Source organism: Ascaphus truei, chromosome 4 (genome assembly GCF_040206685.1).
Source record: "Ascaphus truei isolate aAscTru1 chromosome 4, aAscTru1.hap1, whole genome shotgun sequence".
Classification (NCBI taxonomy): Eukaryota; Metazoa; Chordata; class Amphibia; order Anura; family Ascaphidae; genus Ascaphus; species Ascaphus truei.
The window spans coordinates 285,346,895-285,354,394 of NC_134486.1; positions in this window are offsets into that span (position 1 = coordinate 285,346,895).

A 7,500-nucleotide genomic window follows, 5' to 3' on the forward strand; every position below is an offset into this window, starting at 1 on the left:
TCTTTGCCATTCTATATGGCATTGTGGCATAAACTTACATTGATACCAGATCAAGGACTAAAGGGTCCTTTTTACTAAAGTTTCCCAGCTGCAGAACTGGAGAAAGATCAGTACAGAACAGCACTTATTACAGAAAGAAAATTCAATTGGAAGTGATTGGAGATTTGTCTTGGATAAGCCAGTTGCAATTCTTTTGTACTGGTTTTCCCCCAGGTTTGCAGCCAGGAGACTTTAGCAAATATTCCTCTATATAGCGAACTGTCTTTTCATTATCATTCAAATGAATGGACTGCAAGCTGCTTGCAGACCACAAGACTATAATTATTGCACAACAGTAGCTATGATAAAAAGTTGTGTTACAGTACAGTAGCTGTCCTTGTGCACAGTTGTTGAAGGGAGCGGAGTACAGTGGCAGTCTTGGAATGACGCCCTTATTCATTAACTTTGAAAGATTAAACAAAAATCATAGAAAATGTGCAGATCACCAAGATAAACCTGTTCTTTCCGAAATGATGGAATTCACATCATGTAAATTATTACCCGGACGATGAGAGGTTTTACTTTTGTTTGCATTCTGAAAAGTTATTTCATGACATTCTAGCTTCCTATCTCTTCATCTGATCGAAGTACGCACTGTTATTTACAATGCCACTGTTATGGCCATTCAAGTCAATGGCTTTGTAAATAACTCCCATGTGCGCAATTGATTAATTAAATAAAAATATCACTTAAACAGAAATGATGTTTAGACTTTATTGGTTATACTCTCAAATGATCTTGTAGATGTCCTATACAAAGGACAAAAATGTTCCTTTGTCAGATCAGATGCAGAGTCTTAAATATTTACCTGTATGTACAATAAAATATACATCATTTTTATTTTGATTCACTGAACAGTTTTACAACCTACAGGGTATTAATATTTCCATGATCACTACAGTTACTGTAACTCTTCACTAGATTTTATTTATTACAAACTTACACTCCCTTTTTTTTAGATGGTTACTTAATCTTTTATGTAATGAACACTTTTTTTAAGTTGATATATATATACACAAACATTATATTACATATATACACCCCATTTAGCTACCATAAATACTTTACATTTAATGTCCAAAGAGCTTTTTAGAAAGGATAAACACTTTTTAAATTAAATTTCAAGCATCACATCAAACTTTTTTTTATGTTAAACTGCACAGTACAGAATGTAGAAGTGCTGTGCAAAATGAATACCTGAATATATCTTTCTAAAAAACGACATATCATCAAAAGGAGCAGATACACAAGTAAGTTCTTTAGGTGTACATTATTAGAGCCTTTCAATATGAGCAAATTATCAGGACCAAATGACTGTAGTACATGGCATCAGTCCAAGACTGACTGATCATGGCTGAAGAAGCTGGCAGAAATAATTAATTGATCAGGATATAGATTAGAATATATATCTATATAAACACACACATATGGTACACACGTACACACACACACACACACACACACACACACACACACACACACACACACACACACACACACACACACACACACACACACACACACACACAATACCCTTACAAATGTTTTATCCACTTGAATCATCTTCTTGAATTGTTATTTATGACCAGAGATTTTTCTCAACTAAATAATTGAATAATAAACTGTTGTCCAGATACAGTATACCACCTCACATGTGAACTGAAAAATGCTGACACTATAAGGCTAGTATTGTATTACACAGAATATACCACAATATGCTTTAGAAACATTTTTTATTAGAGAGAAAAAACATGCTGGACACATCCTTTTATTTATGTTATTTCTACATTGTTGTAAGCATATTAGTCATAAGGCGATGTCTTTCCACAATAACTTTCCCTTATATTGCAGTTCTAGTTACTTATATTAAAATAAATAATTGATTCGTTTTTAAATACTCAATTAAGAATGATTATTTAGAAGCCATAAAATCCTTTTTTTTTTTTAAGAATGAAACTTTTAAAGCTCACCTGCTTGGGTAAGAAAAAAGCCAGCACGATCAATCCTAAACAGAGTGGGATTATTCTACTCATCTTGTTCCCAAATGTTGGTTTGTTTCCCTGATCGGTACAGTGTGTGGTCACAGTGTATCTCAGGCTCCCTCTTGCTGAATGTGTGCTGCCGAGGTGGTGTTTTCAGTGCAGATGAGATGGATGAAAGAACCAGTTTGGGGTTTTTATGTATTTTGCTGGAGACATTAATACCCATGACGTAAAGGTTACCACCCTCTTAATGTCACTCTCCACCCCCTCTCCTCTTCCCACCGTCTCCCTACCTCTCTCCCCTCTGTTTCTCACGTACATTCAGTTCTTGTTCTGTTTACTGTTCTCTAGCCCTTTCTACATTCACTTTGCAATTATTTTTTTTCATACAATACTTAGTGCCTCTTTCACTTCAGTTTATGGTTTCTATTTTTTTTTTACTTCTTTTTGACTTTTTTTCCTTTAGAAAAGAGTGGCCCAGTGAATAAAGACACTGACACTGTAAACAACGACAGAGTTTAAATTGGGGGAACTTGGTTCAATTCCCGATGTCGGCCGTTCACTTTATCTCCCTGTGCCTCAGGCACCAAAAACATAGATTGTAAGCTCCACGGGGCAGGGACTGTCTGTAACAATTGCTATGTGCTGCGTACCACGCGCTATACTGTAACTGTGAAGCGCTTTGCGTCCCATTGGGAAAAAAGCGCTATATGAAATAAAGTTATTATTTTATTCCCTTCCCCTCCCTTTTCAGGCGGGGATGGAGGCCTTCTTCCTCCACACAGTTTTTCTTTACCACGTTTTCTCGAAAAGGAACTTATTTCTCTTGTTAATTCCTGCAAAGGGTATTCTGAACAAAATTACAGAATAATAATGTTTTATTAGGTTGCATATTTACTTTGCATTACTGTGTGTGAGAGTGTTAATCCCCTAATTCCCACATGGTCCCACAATGCGTAATAAATAAACTTGTTACTGACTATTTCTGCAGTCCTGTAAACTCACTGATCTGGAGTCAGTTTCATATTAATTTGCTGATAGGAATCACTACTTTTCCATTAACATGCCTTTTTGGTTCAGAACCCCCTAAACTTGTGTTCTTGAAGGTTGACATATACACACATTAATGCTATTTGTTAATGTGTGGGGGGCAATATACATGTTTTTTTCTGCAGCCATGTTTGCAATAGGTGCATACAGTACGTGGCCATGAAAAGCAATGCAAAGATATTTATATCTTTATGCTGGTATGATAATAAGAAAAAAAGGTTTTCGAAGACAGCAATGAATCCATTTTTGTCTGGAATCACTAGTTCCATAGCGACGTGAGAGTAATACATTGTTATAACACTTCTCGTGCATGTAAAAAATCAAAGTGTAATCAAAATGTCAGCATTTGTATTCTATATCCCCTTTCTGTGGTTATTGAGTCATTGCTATACTAATCTTCTTCTCAATAGTGCCATAACGTGTTTTATGTGGTCAGAACCAGTGAAGAAGTCACAGGCAGAAGTGAACAGGGAATAGTAGATTCTGCTTCGTTGGTGTGAATCAGTAATACATCCTTATCTCAAAGCATAACAAAAGGCAATTGTAGTGTTGTTATCAGTCACTGCATCGTAATCAAATAGACCTCTTCTGAGAAACATCTAGAATTGTCACATTACAAACCACTAGGATCCAGCTGAACTGAAGCCAGCAACCAGCTTGGAAACGTACTGGTTAAAGTTGGGTTGAATGCTCCTATTCAATGTGCTGTGATGCCACCTTCCTCTTGCGTGGGACATTTTTTTATGTGAAAAAATAATAGAGTAAGAATGAGTATGCGCAACCTCAACTTCCTCTTTTATTACAGAATTAAAAAAAATAACGCGTCCCTTCCTGTTTAAGTAGCATAAACATTTTATAAATAGTTTCCAGAGAACTTTGTTTAAAAAAAAAAAAAGCTATGATGCCATCCTACATTTATGCACAGTACCACTATTTTTTAATGTTTGACCTCTGGATGGGTTAAATATTTCTCAGTTGAATTAGCATATTGAGCTGACTAGCAAAATGTGACTTACCCTAGTTATTACTGGAAAACTTCCACTAGGAATGATTTGGGGGGTCTTCTCCACATCAGTGGAAGTTGAATTTGTCTGACTGTGCACCAGAATGTCCCACCGTCCTCATCACTGCATGACTGCCATCTAAAGCCGGGCAAAGGAAAACAAAGGCCATGGCTTATTCCTCTTTCTGGCTGAAGGAGAAGAGAAAAGCTAAATTATAAACAAGTGAAATTGGCTTATTTGTTTCAGTGAGTGGCAGATCACCAAGAAGTGAACTAGAAAATATTTAACGTTACCTGGCAGCACAATTAGAAGCAGGTTTGTCACAATGGGATGCATTGACGGAGTAGCATATTCTATGCAAAAGTACACTCCAGCCAATTCAAATTTTGCCTTACACCCATGATAATGTTAAAAATTGATCAAATATATATATTTTTTTTAATAATAAAACATGGGATTAATAATTGATTTAAAACATCCAGGTCTAAATTCATTTTATTCGTATAATTTAGGTTTATATGGTGCAACATACAGTACAATGAATGTAAGGCGAGGCGTTACCACAATATGGGAACCAGTACCAAACTTGATATTTATGTGGAGAATATGTGAAAATTGTGACATTCTTGTATGTTACATTCTTTCTTGCTACATCTCTCAATACACCAGTTTGTGCACAAATTCACGTTAGATCTGTTAATGTTGGTGTTGTAATTAACATAATTTGTACTGTAAACAAGCATAGTTGTCTTGATGTAGTGTTGTTGTAATACATTCTCTCTCTATGGCACAGTGCTGTCATCTGGTGGCTCATACAGGGCAGTGAACTTTATTCACTAAAAAGTGAGCTTTTTATATTAACTTACTGAGAAGCATTTATTAGTACTTTAATTGCCATAGCTGTCCAACCACGGTTCTCTGATATATACTGATCAGTCATACAGAAGACCTCAACCATCTTCATAACGGAGGTGCTTTTTTTTTTTACCAGACTTGTATCCGAACTGTAATGTAATATAATATACAGATATAGCCAAGGTTATTGCACCCGCTCATAACACAATGCCATAGAATTCAATGGCAGTGATAACGCAGAATATCCCACCATTACCCACCCACGGTACAATAACCCTGGATACATCTGTATGTGTGTGAACCGTGAGCCACCTAGTGGCTAACTTGTGAAAATATTCAGGGGGAGTTCGGCTACGTCCATAGACACTTCGCCCATGCGGAGGCGTGCAGTGCTTTCCCTGGCCATGGTACACGCGCCGTCTGTGGGCGTGTCTAGGGGGCGTGCCAGTGACATCACGGAGCTGGTTCGCCCCCATTGGGCGAACCGCTCACGATACCGGCCCGTCGCGGCAAGAAATCAGTTTTAACGTCGTAAAGACACGATCACTGCCTTTAGGCAGTCTGATCACTCACTGTGTGGACGCGTCTGCGCGGTCGTCCATACCATGGACGCAGCCTTAGAAGCTGGCCTGGGAAAAGAAGAGGAATGGGTTTGTGGTTAAGACTCTTTGTGTATTTAAAACCAAAGACAGAACATGAAACACAGACAAAGCACAGTGCTACATCCAATGACACATATACACGGTACAGTGCCTAAATATATATATATAGATATCTGGTAATGTACAGGTTATTAAGAATTTATATTAGTGTTAGGACCCTTGAGACGTGGTCTGCCTTGGAGGGGCTCAAGGGCTTACAACACTTTGGCCAAAGAAAGAACACAGTGAAAACAGATAAACCGGCGCCTAAAGGAAATAAAAATCTGACCAAATATAGTCCAATTCAAAAGGTTGGGATGAGTTCCATGGAAGTATCCTCAATGTAATCTCAGACAAACAGACATGTAAGACAACAACATGAACGAGAAAAAAAGAAAGAAAAAAAGATCATAGTGCAACTAAATACAAACAACAAATCACTGATACAGCCAAGGCCACGGAGGGAAGGGGAAGGGCTAACAGGGAAGGAGGCCAAAATGTCTCTGCCAGAGAATAGTCCACCCTACGCGTTTCGTGACGTCAGTCACTTCGTCAGGGGCATGATGGGAAATAAACAAGTGGCAGTACATTTATACTGAAACACTAATTAGCATATTAGCTTAAAACACAATATTAAAATACACTCATATACAAGCAGACCAATACCAGTGATAATAACATACAAGAACCATAAAAATAAAAAATAAAAATACAAATATAAGGTAAATAAAAATAAACATAAAACACCTGTTCTTAAAGGAACAGTACACAAGGAAAACATTCATAGGATTAAACATAACAAGAGACTTAAAACATGGAAGAATACCTGTACCAATAGACAACAAGCAGCAAAAGAGGACACAACTACAAGGTGTCAAAAAACCCTCACTATTTAACCAAAAATGCAGCTAGATCGAATTCAATATTCAGACCATTGGGGGATAGCGTTTTAAGTTCATATATCCAATATGACTCACGCTTGCTAATACCATTAATTTTATCTCCCCCTCTCCAATTGCCAGGATAACTTTCAATGGCTTGACATTTGAGACCAATAGGATTCTGTTGATGGTGGGTTAAAAAATGATGGGACACGCTATGTGTTGTTAGACCTCTTTTAATGTTGTATATGTGTTCGTATATACATCTCTGGTAAGACCTCCCTGTGCGGCCTACATATTGTAGCCCGCACGGGCACTGCAATAAGTATATCACAAATACAGAATGGCAGTCGATATATGAACGTATATCATATATCCGACCGGTGACGTGGAACTAAACGCACTTTGTTTGGAACTGTACTTGCAAGCAGTACAAATACTGCAAGGAAAAAAGCCTGGAACTTATCCCAGCCTTTTGAATTGGACTATATTTGGTCAGATTTTTATTTCCTTTAGGCGCCGGTTTATCTGTTTTCACTGTGTTTTTTTGGTTTGTGTCACCTATTTTTCCTGGCTGCCTTCACCTCAATATTCAGGGGTGTATTTATATTTATTAGTTGTCTAATAGTCACTAATTTTTTATTTATATTGCATTAGCGCTGTTCCCACTGCCCTTCCCCTTTATCACTTTGGCCAAAGAGTTAAACTAAAAGACCATTTATTCAAAAGATATATATATATATATATATATATATACAGTGTTCGACAATCCTATACATTTACACGCCCGGGGCCGGTGGATTTAACCCCCGGGCGAGTAACTATTGGCCCAAGCAGCACACGTGTTTTTTTTTTTTAAATTTTCCCTGCTCGCGCTGAAATTTCCCTGCTCGCGCTGGCTGGAAAAAAAAAAACTCCCCCTACCTGACTGCTGATTGGTGCGCGCTCCCAGGCTTTGTGGGCGCGCGGCCAGGCTCTATATGAGCCTGCCCCCAACGAGCGGCCATTCTTTTCCCATGGAGGATGGAGGACACAGTAAGTATTATCT